This window comes from Tupaia chinensis, unplaced genomic scaffold (assembly GCF_000334495.1).
Source record: "Tupaia chinensis unplaced genomic scaffold, TupChi_1.0 Scaffold144255_1, whole genome shotgun sequence".
Lineage (NCBI taxonomy): Eukaryota > Metazoa > Chordata > Mammalia > Scandentia > Tupaiidae > Tupaia > Tupaia belangeri.
This window is the reverse complement of record NW_006204113.1, coordinates 4521874-4540506: the sequence shown is the minus strand read 5'-3', so window position 1 is coordinate 4540506 and position 18633 is coordinate 4521874. Positions and strand designations below refer to the sequence as shown.

General features: G+C 41.2%; 1 pseudogene; it reads right to left on the bottom strand.

Annotated features, from left to right (window-relative positions):
* Window positions 1–6992: 6992 nt before the first annotated feature.
* Window positions 6993–17913, bottom strand: LOC102502806 (bcl-2-associated transcription factor 1 pseudogene; annotated as a pseudogene).
* Window positions 17914–18633: the final 720 nt, after the last annotated feature.

Sequence of the window (18633 nt, the reverse complement as noted above, 5' to 3'; positions counted from 1 at the left end):
GTATTCTAGGAAGAGGGAAAACCCCATCACAAAACTTCTGATACCAGAGCAGCAAGGAGACTGTGTGGGTGGTTGAAAGTGAGATGAGAATAGCAGGAAAGAAGGGAAGTGATAAAGCTGTGGCATTGTTTGGCATAAGATGAAAAGCCACAGAGGGGAGTGACGTGGCATGATCTATGTGTACAAGGATCACCTGGTATAATCATACTTAGAGTAAGGCAAAAGTAGGAATGACGGATCTGAGGAACATCCTCTGAGGGCTTTACAGTAGATGTGGTAGACTAGTATTTACCTACATTGTGTTCTGTACTAAAATATCCCATACATTTTAAAATATATCCCAAAATAGAAACAATAAAAGGATAAGATTAAAAAATAAAAATAGATGATCTAGTATTTTATTCTGACTACCCAAGAGAATGCCTTATCTACTCCCTGAATATATTCTATTATCAGAATTTTCCAGAAAATGGAATACATAGTGCATATATAATAGATAAAGAAGAGGATATTTATTATGAAAATTGGCTCTCAATATTATGGAAGCAGAGAGGCACCATCATCTGCCATTGGTAATCTGCAGAACCAGAGAAATCAGTGGGATCATTTAGCCTATGTTCTAAGGCGTGAGACCCAGGGGAGCCACAGGTGTAACTCCCAGTCAGAAATCAAAGTCCTGAGAGCCACTTTCTCCAATGTCCAAAGACAGGATAGGATGGCTGTCTCAACTCAGGAAGACAGAGAGTGAATTTGCCCTTCATCAGCCTTCTTGTTGTTTTGAGTCCTCCACAGATTGGAAGATGCTGCCCATCGTGTTGAAGGTAGAGCTTCTGAAATTAGTGATTCAAAAGTTAATATTTTCCAGAAACACTCACAGATACACCCAGAAATAAGGTTCTACCAGCTATCTGGTCATTCCTTAGCTCAGTCAAGTTGACACATAAAGTTAACTATCACATCTACTTGGAGATTACACAAAATAATGAATATAAAGTACCTAACTCACCTGTCGACACAGGATAATCCTATTGGCATTGGCTCCTCCCACTCCCAACCCCTGTGTAACTTGGCCTCTGACCCCATCACTCAATTCCTTCTACCCTAATGTCCAGACTCTGGTTTTCCTGACTCTAGTCATCCTGATGCTGCCTATGACCTGGCTGCTTGCCTGATTTACAGTTATCCTCACATAAATCTCACTGATTCCAGGATCTTCCCTTGTGGGAAAGTACCACCTAGGCTGGAAGGGAAATGTGAGGAATCCTGTGGTCTTGGCCAAAGTCTAACACCAACATCATACTTTATCGAAAAACAACAGAACACACAATCCTCTCAAGCTAGCATGGAATGCATCTTAGCAAGTTTAAAAGAATAAAAATATGCAAAGTATGTGCCCAGGAATTGGACTAGAAACCCATTATAAAAAGATAGCTATAAAAACTTCCCAAATATGGAAATTAAACAGCACATTTCTAAATAACTGGTTAAAAATGAAAACTCAAGAGAAAATTTTCAATATTTCTAATTAAGTTTAAGTGAAAATACAATTTATCAAAATTTGTCAGATACAGCAAAAGTAGTGGTTAAAGGGAAATTTATAACATTAAATACACATATTTGAAAACAAAATAAAATATCTAAAACCAATAGCTTAAGCATCTACCTTGAGAAACAAGAAAAAAAGGAGTAGTTTAATTAACATTAAACTGATAGTGAAGAAAGGAAATAAAATACTTCTGAATTCTACTAATTATTTAAGGAAGAAATTATACCAATTTTCTAAAATCTCAGATAATAGAAACATTCGTTTTACTAAAGGGCACATGTGCTCACCGTAGAGACAGAGACAGAGAGACAGCAAGTGAGAAATCACTCCTTCAGGGGAATGGCTATACCAAAATCCCTCCTCCTCTTGGGATTTTGGGCACGCACACACACACACACCAGTGTGAGTTTCAAGCCGCCAGGTCTGGGACTCAAACCACAGTAGACCTTGTGGGAGTCCAACAACATAATCATTATGCCATCTGCTGGTCCCCAGATAACAGAAATATTCTATGAGACCAGAATTACCCTGATCCCTAAAGCCAGATGAAGCCAGCCAGATGAAGTCATCACAAGAAAGGAAAACTACAGACCAATATTTCTCATGAGCATAGATATAAAAACCCTCAACAAATATTAGCAAATCAAATTCAATAATGTATGAAAAGAATTATACATTGTAATTAAATGGAATTTATCTCAGGTATGCAAGACTGGCTCAAAATTTAAAAATCAATCAATGTTGGGGCCAGCAGGTGATGTGGTGGTTAAGAGCTGGACTCCCAAATCGCCAATTGCAACTTGAATCCCGGAACTGGCAGCTTTCTCTCTCTCTCACCCCCTCTGGTCAATTTCAACTAATTAATTAATTAAAGTTCAATAAAATAATTCTTTTAAAAAATCAATCAATGTAAACACTACATCAAAAGAAGAAAAATCCTTCAAACACATCAATCAAATGGAAAAACCCTTTGACAAAATCCAACACCTCTTCACATTAGTACTCCAAGCAAAATAGAAATAGAAGGGATAATTCTGGGGCCAGCAGGTGGCATGGTGGTTAGAGGCATTGGATTCCCACATGGCTGACCACGGTTTGAGTCCCAGACCTGGCGGCTTGCTTGCTCTTGCTCTCTCTCTCTCTCTCTCTCTCTCTCTCCCTCTCTGGGTCAAATTGAAACAAACAAATGAGTAAAAGTAAATAAATAAAGTTAAATAATTTTTAAAAAAGGGAATTTCCTAAGTTTGATAAAGAATATCTGCCTCATAAAACCTACCACTAATACAATGCCAGGCACTGAGGAGAAGATAGAGAAATATCCTCTGGAAAAGAACCAAAGGCAAAAGTTGGGTTTTCCTCAGGTTTGGAGGAGAATGCAGAGGCTGAGCAAGGAGGGGACTCCTTCCTGGTTACCATCACCTTCCCTTGCAATTGAAATAACTACCCTGTGGTGTTGGGGACTAAGGGAGTACTGAGATGAGAAAATGTGACATCACAATTGCCTGGGGCAAAACTTTCTTACAGCTTGGAAGTTTTGATGTTATATGTTTGCATCTCTCTCTCTCTCTCTCTCTCTCTCTCTCTCTCTCACACACACACACACACACACACACACACACACACTTTGAGGAAGGCTTAGTGTGCTTCACCGCCTGTCCCTGAGCAGATTTTGGGTTGTGTTATTTTGAAATAAATACACCTCATGAAAAATAAAAGCCTTCCAAGTTACTGTAAACCCTGTTTAAGCCACAAATCCACACACAGCACATCCCATACCCATTTTGTTTTGTTTTTCTCCATAGCACTTTCTAACATGTTCTATAATTTACTTCATTTACTATCGCCCACAAGGAAAGTAAACTCCTTAAGGCCAAAGGTTGTAACTGTTATATCCCAAGCACTTGGTAGGTGCTTGTTAATTTTTCGTGACTGAATGACCTAGTTAGTCCCCTTCTGGGTCACTTAGAAGCCAAGGCCATTTTAAAGAGGGTCCCAGCGTTGAGAACAGTAGGCGAGTAACTATTCTTCAGCTGTGGATACTTTCTCAGAGACAGCAGCACTAACTCCTACACAGTGGAAGGGGAGGCTTCCTGTCTTCTCTTTCTCTAGATCCACTTTTCCTACAAAGGACATGCTGTTAGGTTCTGAAATTTCTAATTGACTCACCTGTGACAGGAAGGAATCCCGTCCCTTCTTAGCCTCCACAGCCCTCCCCAAACCTAGAGTGACTTCCTAAGCCAAGAGACCCATATATGAGGATGGCTTAGAAAATAGCATCATGCAAATGTTTTCATTCAGCAGCAAATCATTTGATTTCACTCAAGCTTGTCTGAGCAAGGGCAACTGAAGCCAGCTTGACAGAGAGTCATTAAAACAGGCTAATTAGAAAATGATCTAGAGAATCCATGCAACAGGATGGGAAAGAGGTAAGCAACTAGGATTGAAAGAGTTAAGCAACTAGGATTGGATCCTGGCAGACACTTAGCTGTGTGGCATCAGGCAGGACAAGAAACCTCTCTGAACCTCCATTTCCTTGTCTTTTTATTTTTTTTTAAGAATTATTTAATTTGAGACCAGCAGTTAGAGTAATGGCTATGTTGCTGGACTCCCATGTAGCCGACCGTGGTTCAAGTCCTGGACCCAGTGGCTTAAACTCATGCCGGGCACGTGTGCGTGCATGCTCAAGATCCCAAGAGGAGAACGGAGGAGAAGGGATTGTGGCATGGCCATCTCTCCTGGGGGGTTATTTCTCGCTTTCTGTCTCTCTCTGTCTTTCTGGCGAGCGCACGCGCCCTATAGCATAAACCTCTCCAAAAAAAGAAAAAGAATTGTTTAATTTTATTTGTATATTTTTAAAATTTGCTACAGGGCATGTGTGCTCACAAGAGAAAGACACAGAAAGAGAGAAAGAAAGAGAAAGCAAGCCACCAGATGCAGGACTTGAACCACAATCAGCCATGCGGGAATCCAGTGCTTTAATCGCCATGTCACCTGCTGGCCTCTATTTTCTTGTCTTTAATATAGGACCAAAATTATAATATTTCACAAGGTTTGGACCTGGATTCAAGGAGATGATACATATAAAAAGTGCCTTAAGGTGGGAAGAACTACCTAAATCCATTTATAACTATTATTTTATTATTGTTATTTTTGGAAAAATTGCCAAGAGTAGAAGGAGGGAGATATTTATGTGTTGGAAATGCAGTACAGAAAAACAAAACCCTGACAATTAATGGAACTTGGCTGTTTGCACAGCATCATGGATACATCATAAGAAGCATGAGCAAGCAGGATAGGCAGTGGCAACTAATTTGCCTACACTACCTCCAGCCTGCTTCCCACACATCTCCTACAGGCGCAGAACTCACAGGACACCACTCTTAGCTCAGCTATCAGTCTCTAAACTGTCCTCAAGCTGTCCAGAGTCACAATGGCCCGAGCTCAATAGCCTATGATGCTTCCAAAAATCCAATGCAAGTCAATAATTATCCATCATCGTCACTTTGGATCCTGGTCCCTAAAAAAATAGCCAGTGAAGAAACAGCACAGTTTGGTGCAGGAGAATTGCTAGCCCTGGTCCTCTCTGAACCCCCACAAAGTAAGCATGGCCTGAGCCAGGCTGTCATGAGAGAAGCAGCTTAGCAGAGTCATTTAACACAGTCTTCTGGCCAGAAAGATTAGGTTTCATGTTAGATTCTGAACCCTGCAGCTACTCAACTATGTGACCACCAGTAAGATATTTGGCCTCTAGGAGCCTCAGTTTTCTCATATAAGGATAAGAACACTTAGCTAATAGCTTTTACCACATCGCTTGGCCCACAGTAAGTCATACTTGTCTATCCCCATACTACCTAGGTTTAAAACCTGGGTCAGAAGTTGATGTTCAACCATGGGCAACTTTCCAGCCTCTCTGTGCTTCTGTTTTGTCAATCACAAAATGTGACCAATAAAAAGAACATATTTCTTAAGCTCATTGTGAGGATTAAATTAATTCATGTAGAGTGTTTAACATAGTACCTAGCATATTGTATAAGTGCTTTCTAATGGTAAGTAAGATTTGTTTAACAAAACTATAGATACTAACAATAAATTATCGCTTGAGGGGCTTGAATACCAAAGTGGCAGCATTCTATTCCACATTTTCTAGCATGGGAGGACCTTGATAAACATTTGGAATCTTCTTGGGACCAGCAGTTAGTGTAATGGTTATGTCGCTGGACTCCCATGTAGTCGACCACGGTTCGAGTCCCGGACCCAGTGGCTTAAACTCATGCCGGGCGCATGTGCGTGCGTGCCCAAGATCCCGAGAGGAAAATGGAGAAGGGATTACAGCGTGGCCATCCCCCCGGGGGGTGATTTCTCGCTTTCTATCTCTGTCTCTCTCTGTCTGTCTGGCGAGCACACGCGACCTATAGCAAAAACCATTCAAAAAAAAAAAAAAAAAAAAATTTGGAATTTTTTTTTTAAAGGATGGCAGCATGTGGAACATCATCTGTAAAATGAAGGTAATAAGAACAGTATCTGGGGCCAGCAAACGGCGTGGTGGTTATGGCGCTGGACTCCCATATGGCTGACTGCTGTTCGAATTCTGGACCCGGTGGCTTGCTTTCCCTCTCTCTCTGTCTCTCTTCGGTGAGCATGCATGCCCTGTAGCAAATTAAATAATACTAATAAATTTTTTAATTAAAACTTTGAGGACATAAAGATGATTGCAATCTGGAGGTATTCATGATTCCAAAGCCTGGAAGCTTGACCTTGAGGGCTGTGGCAGAACCATGTCGTTCTGTCTAAACTGTCTCTCTCCTGACTGATGTTCAGGCAGAAAATGAGCTTAATCTTTCCCACTGCCATTTAAGGCCTGTATCTCACAGCTCTTAGGACTTGAAGAGAAAGGTCAGGTATCCTCACAGCATGGGCATGCGTAGGAGGGCTGATACCTAAAGTCACTGTTGGAACAACCACACCAAGCAAAAAGAGGAATGTCTTTCCCTTCACCTTCCAGGCATGCCATCACCCATGACTCACACAAGTTGGCAGTGAAAGAGCATTAAGCATGAGAAAAAGACCCCCCCACAAAAAAAAAAAAAAAAAAAAAAAAAACATTTGGAATCTTCTTTATAATTTCCCAACACTGTTAGGTTCCTTCTACTTACAAATTCTGTCTTGGCCAAGAGAGACAGAAATTTCAAACCCATGTTATTGTCACCTCTTTCTTAAGCTCCACATATTGTCTATTCATGGCAGTGTTATTTACTCCTTCAGCAGACTTCTTAATGAGAGGGAAACCGACAGAATAAGCCTTCTCCAAAGGAGCTGGTCTGAAGGACACTCCCATGAGCCATGAGAATGGACAGTTACAAAATACTCAGTTCAGGTCAATTCATTGCTCTGAATGGTGGAGGTGGGGTGATTTTATCTGAAGATGAGCATACACTTGTGGATCTGCTCATCCTTGGACTGTAACATTCTTCCTCGCTTCATTCAGGGTTTTCTCAAATATCCCTTCCTTCCCTAGAAAAGCCCTCACAAATGGCAATGTCAACATTCTGCATCCTTTATCTTGCTTAGCTCTAAGATTTACATTACATTAAGTATTATCTCTTCTACATGTAAACATATACAACTATAATAATTTAGCTTCTGAATTAACAAAGGAATTCTGGCTAGTTTCATACATGCTCATAAACAAACTGAACTCCAAAATTTACTATTTTCATTACTTTATAAGTCACCATCATAAACATAAAAGGTAATTCACATTTGAAAGATCATCTAACTGGGACCAGCAGGATTCCCATGTAGTCGGCTGCGTGTCGAATCCCAGACCACGTTGGCTTAAATTCACGCCGGGCACATGTGTGTGCATGCTCAGGATCTCGAGAGGAGATTGGAGGAGAAGAGACTGTGGCATGACCACACCCCCTGGGGGGTGATTTCTCGCTTTCGTCTGTCTCTGTCTTTCTGGTGAGCACACGTGCCCTATAGCAAAAACCTCTTTAAAAAGAAAAAAAGATCATCTATCTGAAGAATAGAACCCTGCTCAAGTGACTGAGTTTCTTCCTTTACTATTATTCAGAATTTTTGTCTTCTTCCTTGTGATTAACTTCTGTAGTGTTGAGCCTTTTCACTACATATTTAGTGTCTTTGAGTTTACAATTATTTTCTTCTCAAATTCCATCACTTTCTCTATTACCTTTCAGTGAATCTTTGGACTTAATACTTGTGTCCTTCTTCCTCAGTATTCTAATAAGATGCAGTAGAAAAAATTTTACCCCAATCCACAAGGACTTTCTGAATTGTCTAGAATTTTCTGTTTCTTCTGTCTCATCCCCTTCTGAATCACTAAACTTCTGTTTTCCAAACTCTTTATCACTGAAATAATCCTGTGATTCCTGGTCTTCCTATTCTCCTTCTACCCTCCCTTTCTCTGGTCCTTTTTCCTTTGGTGTCTCTTTATCCCTGGTATTTCCCCTCTCGAGCATGAATACTCTAGACTCTTCATCTGTGACACTTTCTTAAGAACTTTCCAGTCTTGGCAGTTTCCTGATCCCCACCATCAGGATAAAATGAAGAGTGTACTCTAGACTCCTCTCTTGGAGCATTCTGTGGTGTGGTTGTCTTTGCAGGGCTTCTTTATAAAGGGATGTGATGATCTGAACTACACTGAGAAGGATTGTATCTACTACATCCGTTTCCAACAGACTCAAACGCAGACTTTTCAGGAATGAATGGAATGGGATTGCTGAGAGATGGTGTTTTTTTGCAGAGTAGACTGTACTGAGCATGGGGGCATCAGAGCAAGATGAATTCTGACTAGGTGGGTAGCAATACGTGAAGGACTACAGGGTGATCTGGGACTGTTCTCATAAGCTGAAAAGCCAGGCCAAATATCACCAGATAGAGCCGATGATTTATTAAACTCACCAATAGATTCGGATGGGTCATGTCCAGATGTATCTTCTGGCTCCTCTTGTGATTTATTTTTTCAAAGGACTCTCTTTTTGGGGTTCCCCTTCAGCTTTTTTGGTTTGTTTTACCTGAAACCCTCATCTTTTAGAGACAGGGGGTATAATGATATGTGGATGAAGAACTTGAAGATGGTGATCTTGGAGACCTAGAGGATCTATAGGACTGGCAAGATCTGCTTCAAGATCTTTGAGAAGAAACAGATCTTTCTGAACCCCTGGAACATGTATGACCTCATCTAGGACTTTGGGAATGCATTCTATTCCAAATAGGTCTATAACCATCTCAATGATATCTACCTCCTCTTCCTTGATGATACCCTCTCTCATTCCTCTGCACCCATAAGGTCATCTCATTCCTCTATTATTTCTGAAATCTTGATGTCAATTTCTAGAATAAATATGATCTCTACTATGAGATCTTGACTGTGTCCGGGAACAAGACCTGTATCTCTTCTTCTGTATCTCAATCTTAACCTTGATCGAGAAGTAGACTGTGTGGGACCAGCAGTTGGTTTAACAACTATGTCACTAGACTCCCATGTAGTTGACCACGGTTTGAATCACAGACCCGGTGGCTTAAACTCACGCTGGGTGAGTGTGCATGCGTGCCCAAGATCCCAAGAGGAGAATGGAGGAGAAGAGATTATAGCATGGCCATCCCCCTAAGGGGGTGATTTCTCTCTTTCTGTCCCTCTGTCTCTCTGTCTCTCTCTGTCTTTCTGGCAAGCACAAGCACCCTATAGCAAAAACCTCTCCAAAAAAAAAAGAGACAGAGAAGTAGACTGTGTCCTAGACTTTGATCTTGAAAAATGCGATCTAGAATTAGAGTAACCCATTTCTTTTCTCTTGAGACTTCTTGATGAAGAAGTAAGTCTGTATGATACTGTAAAATTCTTCCTGGAGAGACTATTCCAATAAATTAAATTCTAAATTCAAATTCCTGGCAGGCTGAAGCATGGTTCCTGGGATTTAACTCCATTGTAACTACACAGGCCATTTACCAACTCAAGAACAAGAAAAAACCTATTTAGCTCTTCTTTAGTTTTTTGCCATAGGGTGTGTGCACTCACTGAAAAGAGACAAAGAGAGAGAGAGAGACAGAAAGGGAAAGTGGGCAGGAGGGATGGCCTCCAGGGGAAATGGCCATCCCACCATCCTCTCTACTCTATTATCCTCCTGGGATTTCAGGCATGCACACACATGAGCTTGGCATGATTTTCAAGCCACTGGGTCCAGGGCTCAAACAGCAGTTGGCCATGTAGGAGTCCAGTGCTTTAACCGCCATGCCACCTGCTGACCCCTGCTCTTTTTCATACAATTGTATGTTGCATTTGTTGATTAGTTTATCATCTGCTTCTCCCATAAAACAGCATAAAGACTTCTCTGCCAGTGCCTGGTACATACACAGCAGAGAGACAAGAAATATTTGGTAAATAATTAAATGAATCAAAGGTCTTCTCCTAGCAGAGGTGATAGCCAACAGTTTGGCTGGACTGTAGGTTTGACACCCTTCTTCCAGGTGACTTTACTCAAATCCAGGAGGAAGGCCTGGACTGGACTACAGGGCAAAGAGAAATGGCAAACCCAGGTCCCAGTTCTGTTTTTGTGATGGATGGCAAGACTTTGGCTGTCTTTTATCTATAAAACACACTCGGTGACATTCCATCATTCAATTAGAATGTTAAAGAGTTGCAACAAAATTAATTTGCTTATCACCAGGGAAATTAAAATGTCTGCAAATATATTCTACCCCTGCAGTCCAATTTCAGGTGGTTGATGCATCTGATGTGTTGGCAGCAATGAGAACCAAGAGGGGAGTATTGGGAAAACTAGTTCCTAGCCGGAAGGGAAAATTTAGCAAAGGTGAGGAAAAAAACATGCACACACACACACACACACACACACACACACACACACACACACAAAACAAAACAAAACAAAACAAACAAACAAAAAAACTGCTGAGCCTGTTTTAATGCCATCTCCAAAGTGAATAAATTATTTAAGGGACTAAAATGCAGATTGTACAGATACCATATCACTCTCAAGCAAAGAACATTTCAGATATTACTTATATCCCCAAATGACTTGTGTCCTGAGATTTAGCACAGTGTTTGAGAATATAGGTTTGCAATTAGATAATTCCATAGTTGAACTCTATCCCTGCCACTCACTAGCTGTTTAACCTTGGAATACTTACTAACTTCTCTGAACCTGAGTTCCTCATCTGTTCTAACGAGGATCATAAGACTAACATCATGGTTATTCTAAGAATGTACAATTAGGGACCAGCAGCTGGCATAATGGCTATGTCACTGGACTCCTCTGTAGTTGACTACAATTCGTGTCCTGGACCCGGTGGCTTAAACTCAGCCGGGAATGTTTGTGTGCGTGACCAAGATCCTGAGAGGAGAATGGAGGAGAAGGGATTGGGGCGTGGCCATTCCCCCCCACACCCCGGGGATGATTTCTTGCTTTCTGTTTCTCTGTTTCTCTCTGTTTTTCTGGCACGCACACATGTCCTATAGCAAAAACCTCTCAAAAAAATAAAGAAAAAAAAAAAAAACTCACACCAGGCGCATGTGCATGTGTGCCTAAGATCCCAAGAGGAGAGTGGAGGGGAAGGGATTGTGGCATGGCCATCCCCCCTGGGGGGTGATTTCTCGTTTTCTGTCTCTCTGTCTCTGTCTTTGTAGTGAGCGCAAATGCCCTGTAGCAAAAACCTCTGAAAAAACAAAAAAACAAAAAAAAAGAATGTACTGTACAATGATACATAAAGTAGCTCAATGTAAGAAATGTATTTTTATTATTATATTAATGATGTTAAATATTAGCAATTTAAAAATGCTACTAATAAACATAAAATATAATATTTTCCATGTCTACAAAGGGATTACTACATTGAAATACAGAGGAAGACTAGCATGGAATCCTTCTAGGACCTTCCCTGGAACTTTCTCAGAGTCTCTCCATTCAAGACCCAGTAGCATTCCAACATTTAAGATGACCTGGAACAATTCCCAAGAGGTGAATAAATTCCATATCATGCATTCCCAGGCCCAAAACATTCAGCTCAAATTTCTCCTCCACCCCATGCAAACACACAAAAAGTACATGGAACATAAAAGGGGAAAAGTGACTTAGGAAAGCTTCTAGGAGTGCTATGCTAGAGAATGAGGGTGAGAAACTGGACAGAACTGCTCTCAAACCAAAGGCAAAAGTGAGGAGATAAGCAAAGTGGTCAAGGCAGAGGAGAAAGACAGATGAGCTGCCATACTCGCTAACGAGCCTCCATCAGAGCGTCATAATAAAGTGGGCCTTTTTGCCGTTCTCTCTCTGCGTAATATTACTTCACCCACTTCCCTGAAGTCACTAGCAATTTAAACGACAGCAAGTAAACAAAAAACTGTAGATACCACAAAAGGGTTATGTGATTGCCTGAGGAATAAGAGTAAAGAATGAGCTAAGAGGGACCAGCGGTTAGTGTAATGGCAATGTTACTGGACTCCCATGTAGTCGACCATGGTTCGAGTCCCAGACCCGGTGGCTTAAACTCAAGCCAGACACGTGTGCATGCATGCCCAAGATGCTGAGAGGAGAAGGGGTCGCAGCATGGACATCACACCTGGGGGGTGATTTCTTGCTTTCTGTCTCTCTGTCTCTCTGTCTTTCTGGCAAGCACATACGCCCTGTAGCAAAAACCTCTCCAAAAAAAAAAGAATGAGCTAAGAAAGGCATCTGGGTCAGCTCTGTGATCTGGTGGTTAAAGCAGCTGGATCCTGCATGGCCAACTGCACAGTTCAAGTCCCAGATACACAGCTTGAGAAACACACCAAGCACATGTATATGTGTGCCCCAAATCCCAAAAGGATAGAGAAACAGGAATGACCATTCCTCATCATGGGAAGTCTCCGTCTTTCTGTTTCTCTGTCTCTTTCTGTGAGAGCACATGCTCTCCAGCAAACAGACAAATAAGGTATCATATTATATCAGCAAAGGACTTGAGAGAAATATAAATATAAGAAATATTAAAATGCATTTGATAAAAAGAAACACAAATTATTGCCAGAGGTCAGAAAAACTGGTGATGGGCAGGGAGGGATTTTGGTCAGCCCAGAGCCAGCAAATTTGGGGAAATTTTAAAAAACAACACAAAACATTGGGGACCAGCAAATGGTATAATGGTTACATTGCTGGATTCCCACGTGGTCTACCACGGTTCGAGTCCTGTACCAGCAGCTTAAACTCATGCCAGGCACTTATGCATGCATGACCAAGATCCTGAGAGAAGAAAGGAAGAGAAGGGATTGTGGTGAGGCCATCCTCCCTAGGGGATCATTTCTCATATTCTGTCTCTGTCTTTCCGGTGAGCACACATGCCCGATAGCAAGTATATCTCTCGCTCACTCTCTCACTCTCTCTCTCTCTCTCTCTCTCTCTATATATATATATAAGCACATACACACGCAAAACAAAACAAGATTTATGACCCAAATCCTTTTGTCCCCAGCCTAGAATCCAAACATATAGCATGCTGGTTACATGCACCAAATAAGTTATCATATGCAATTTGGCAATGAGGTAAGCAAAGATAAATGGACTTACTCTCCCCTCTTTACCACATTCTCTGGCCTACCATCTCTCATGTGCAATGACTCAGCAGACCACACTGTACCTCATACACTTGACTATTTTGGATCTCTTAGAAGGAAGGAAGGCCGGGAAATTGGCTGGTAAACTTCTGTGCTTAATTGCAAGGCTGTGGCAGCATGCAGCACCCTCAGGAAGGCTGCACCAGGTGACACTCGCACAGTCCATATTCATTCACAGCTGTGGGCGGGTTGATCCAGGGCACCAATTATCTAATTGCAGCTAATGTTCCGTATATTTACTCAGCTGCAAATTTGCAAGATGGGGCCTGACTCACAAGAAGGGGATAATAATGGGAGATATATTTCCGTTTGAAAATTCATGAATACACAGCAAGAGCCCTGTTTATTAAAATTCAGATGCAGATAAACAATGAGTATAGTTCCAGGAATAATTGCAGGGTTTCCACAGTTACAGAAAACCAGCCCCTTTGTCAACACTCCATTGTTCTATTTATACCTTGGGAGATATTGCACTGAGTTTCTATAAATACAATGGAAATTCATTCATCTCAACCCCTCTCACGCATCAAGTCTCAACCTTCTCTGCAATAAAAGGGCTGCATCCCAAGTGTGTCTGACATCAGGTCTCAAGACTGTCATGGGCAAATCCTTCCTAATATAAGGGATAAAGAACAGGTTTGGATTGGCTGGGGATAGGGGAAGGCAAGCAACAGGCATTCTATTCTGGTTTCGATAATAGTCATGAAGCAGGTACATTTAAACTATCTCTCAATCTGTGAGTGTTGTGGCTCAGTGATTAAAAGAAGATGCCCAAGCCATCTTGACTCCTGGAAAGGGGGAGGGATCTCTTCAGTGATATTCATTTATATATGTAGGTTCTTGAATGTGACTGTGGCCTCCTCTATCTATTATGTTCCTCTGTCCTATTGCAAACCTGTGTTGTGGTGATCATGAAATCTACTTCTTTGATTCTCCCACCCTGGAAGTACCCAGCACTACACTTTGTACTAATTACACAATATTGAATAGAATATCTGGTTCAGTGAATGTCTTCCAATCCGAGTCAGCCCCCAAACTGCTCCGTAGTGGGTACTATTACTCTCTCTATTTAGACTGAAGTATGAGCCAGTAAGGTTACATCGTCAAGACACACACAGCTTATACTGGGTTGTCAGAAAAGTCATGACGTACGTATTTTGTTTTTCTATGCAAAAATGTGTCTGACTTTTCCAATAGCCCAATAAATAGCAGAGCTGAGATTTGAACCCAGAACTATCTGAAAGCAGGCTATGTGCTCTGTGTCACTATATAACCACATTACTCTGCCTCTTGGACCCAGCTTCACATTGTTTCATCTTTGAATAACCCCTGAGTGTCCTGTCCCTTTGCTATGGCTCAGACAGATGTGGCTTCTGTGGTTTTGTTTTTTAAGAAAGATTTTTGGGACCAGCAATTAGCGTAATGTCTGTGTCACTGGACTCCCACGTAGTCGACCACGGTTCGCATCCCAGACCTGGTGGCTTAAAATTCATGCCGGGCATGTGTGCATGCATGCCCAAGATCCTGAGAGGAGTACGGAGGAGAAGGGATTGCAGCGTGGCTATCCCCCCTGAGGGGGCGATTTCTTGCTTTCTGTCTCTCTGTCTCTCTCTGTCCGGCGAGCGCATGCGCCCTTTAGCAAAACCATCTTAAAAAAAAAAAAAAAAGAAAGATTTTTGCTATAGGGCACATGCACTCGTTGGGAAGACAGAGATAAACAGAGAGAAAGAAAGCAAGAATCACCCTCTAGGGGTGATGGCCTTGCTGCAATCCCTTCTCCTTCATTCTCCCCTCGGAATTTTGGGTACCCACATACACATGCCCAGCATCATGTAAGCTGCCAGGTCAGGACTCGATCCATGGTCGATTACATGAGAGTCCAGAGACATAACCATTATGCCACCTGCTGGTCCCTCTCCCTTAACTCAAGGTAACCACCCCACACATACGCATTAAAAACTTTAGTCTCTGTCTCTCTGCACTGTCTCTAGTTTGCAAACACTGACCCCCACATCCAAAGAATCTTCCATATGCTTATACTAGCCCATCTCATGCTTAGGAAGAAAAAAAAAAAATCATCACAGATAATATAGTCTATCAATATTCATATATAGACATATGTATGTATGTACAAAATACCTGTGTGCGTATGTATGTGTGTGTGTATATATATATATATATATAGATACACATGTACCTTTGTATATATATATATATATATATACACATGTACCTTGGTGTGTGTACATGTGTATAAGCCTTTTGTCTTTACTTCCTTACAGGTGAGGTAAAATCGCAGAAACAGGGCCCTGATGTACATGTAACACCCCTTGCTGGCTGACTTTACAGATGTTGCAGTAGAACCAGATTCATTAAAGAGGTTAACATATACCAAATTTTAATACAAATAGCTTCCTTCAGTGATATAACTCATTAGAAATTCCAGTCCCTGTTTTTTTCCCAGTTTCTGAGCCAAAATTGAAGCAGGTAAAACCAAAAGTAATGGCAGGGAAGGTTTCCAAGAACCAAAGAGGGAGACATGTTATACTGCATTATCAGTAACTGCTGGCAGGCTCTTCCAGAAATCTGTGTCCTGCTCATTGAAGACAGATTTCTCTTTGCAGTTCCATTTTGCAGATGATAGGGAAAGGTCTACCCTTTTGATTTGGGTGTAGCACCTCTATAGATAGAAGAGATGGCCCATGGTTCTGAATATCAAACACCCCAAAGTTCTCTCCTTCACCTCTTAGTTCCTTCACATAACAGATTATTGAACATCTACTCAAACAGGCATCAAACCAGCTCAATCTTATATGCACTCCCTTAACTGAGTTTGGCTCAATCCACCTGCTACTTTAACTAGTGTTCTCCACTGTTTTTCATGGCCCCCTCATGCTGCTGCCACCAGGTGGGTCACGTCTTATTCCACTCTCATATACCCAAGTGCTGCTTCTCCCAAAGCTGAGTTACATGTATACAAGAGCTAGTTGTGGGGCTGGACAGTGGCACAGTGTGAATATGGGAAGGTCCCAGGTTCACATCCTGGGGCCTCCCTATGCACACACAGTGCAGATGTGTATGCCCATGCACTGGGCTGACTGAAGCTGGGAATGGACCACAGTGTGAAGATTTTAATAAGGATTCCTGTATCTCTCTCCCTCTCTGTCTTTCTCGCTCTCTCTCAAAAAACTTTAAAAAAATATTAAAAGGGTTGTTTCTTAGCTTAGTAGTTAAGGAAATTGGATCACACATGGCCAACTGCTGTTCAAATCCAAGCCCTGGTAGCGTGAAAAATACACTAGGTACAGGTGCATGCATGCCCAAGACCCTGATAGGATGGAAAAATGAAAGAAAAAGGACTGCAAAGTGATCATATCCCCCTGGGGAGTACTTTCTTTCTCTTTCTCTCTGGCAAACATATATTCTTGCCCATAAAGAAATAAATGAATAAAAGTAACAATTAATTTTTTAAAAGACTCAATTATGTTTGTCCTCAAAGCTATTTATGACTTGTCACATTCTTTATAATTGCATTGTTTAATTAAATAATATGCAAATCAACAGAAAATGAGTGCCTAAAAAGTCTGTGTTTCTATAAAAGCTCAGTGGAATGTTTTCAAAGATTTAATAAAGGTGAGTCACTTTAAAAATGCAGTTGAATTAGATAGAAATAGGAAAAGCATAAAATACAGGGAGTGGGAAGAATCTAGAATCTGAGTGCTTTACCGATGACTTTTACTTCATCAAAAAATAGGAACTGGAAATTACAGATGATGAATTATGACTGTGATTAAGACAGGAGAGACCACCCAGAACTCAGGTAATCTGGAACTCAGCAGACTGATATCCAAACCCAAAGCCTGTACCAAAAGATGGCCAAATAAATACACATCCCTAAGTTGCAAGTTAAAATAAAATGCGCACAGTATAAAGTACTTGTTTATGATTCCCTCAAATTTCAGACAAATTCTTGATTACCAACAACTGATCTCCATTGCAAGATACAAGCAACTACGACTGAGTCATGTTATAACAGATCCATTTAGAGTAAGGGAGTTGGGGGAGAGGGAGAAGGTGAAACATCTAAATCAGACTTGTGGTAGGGGAGGAGAGGAAAAACCTTCGGGAAGAGAGGGGCACCAGAGTAGTTTTTTAAGAAGCAGCAGATAGTGTGGGAAGAGGGTGAGAGAAGGGAGAGAGTGAGAGGAAAGGAATCAAAGGGAAAATAGAGAGGCAAGACATTTAGGGGACACAGAAGTGAAGGACTGCCTGTTGATGATAATGTGTATGAAAGCTTCAGCTAGACTGGTGTAAGTGTATTCATGTTGGGTAACTCATTTTGCAAGCTGTAATGATATATAATGACTGAACGTATAAAATAAATTAAAATAATAAAAAAAGAAGAAAAAAAGCAGCAGCAAGAGCTAACATGTCAAAGTAGGGGTGAAGGATATGCCCAAATTTAACACTGCATCTATAAATACTCACACTGGATTTGTAGATCTGCAAATTAGTTGTTATGGCTGGAACCCAGAACATATGATGACCAAAGTGATTCGTTCCACAATTACGTCATCTGCTATTTGCCAGTCACCGTGCAACGATCTGCACGGATGGTGCGTTTTTTCCCTACACTTGAGAGAAGTGGCTCCATTACACTGTACAAAGCCTTTTCATGTCCACCCTCCAGATAGCCTACTCTCAGAAGGCTATAACCAGCTTCTGCCATGGTATCCTTAGCCCCCATTGCTATCCCACAACCAGTTTCTGGCCCTGTGCAGGACCCAAAATCATCTCTTGGTAAATATCAAATATTGTAGAAGTGAGCTGGGTCTGACTGGCATCAAATCCGCAACTGGCCAAAAGGCCTCCAACTTTAAAATAATCATATTATTTCTCTCTTGTTTGGTGATATTTCCTTCTGAACTGAAATGCTTATCCAACCACCCAAATGCCACTGAAGTAGGCGAGAGATTAGATTACCTGATACACCTCTACACCCTCCAAGAAATTTCCTAGTAATCACAGGAGCTGCTATTTTTTCCAGCTGGTTGCTGACAACATTTCAAAATGAATCCTCCTACACTCTTATTTTTACCCTTGACTAGCTGACTTTAGTGGTAATCTCCTTAGGTTTGGAGCCCAAATGGAGTTGAAAATTGCTTTGATTTCTTTCAGAAGTGAACTTTAGTAGAAAGCATCTCCATCAGGCCACTCTTAAACTTTGTCTTCATCCTCTCCTTGCCCCCACCGCTAACCTTATCATTTTTATCTAAACTGCTATCCCGTTAACTTTCTTGAGAGTTCAATTCTTTAAGAAAGAAACTAAAATTTCTTTTGGACCTTGGCATGATCTTTACTTAAAAGGGTCAGGAAAATATCATCTCTAGTATAATCAACCAATATTAAGTTTTCTCTCTCTTACTTAACTAATGTGTTCATTTGAAAGTAAGCTCCATAAGGATGG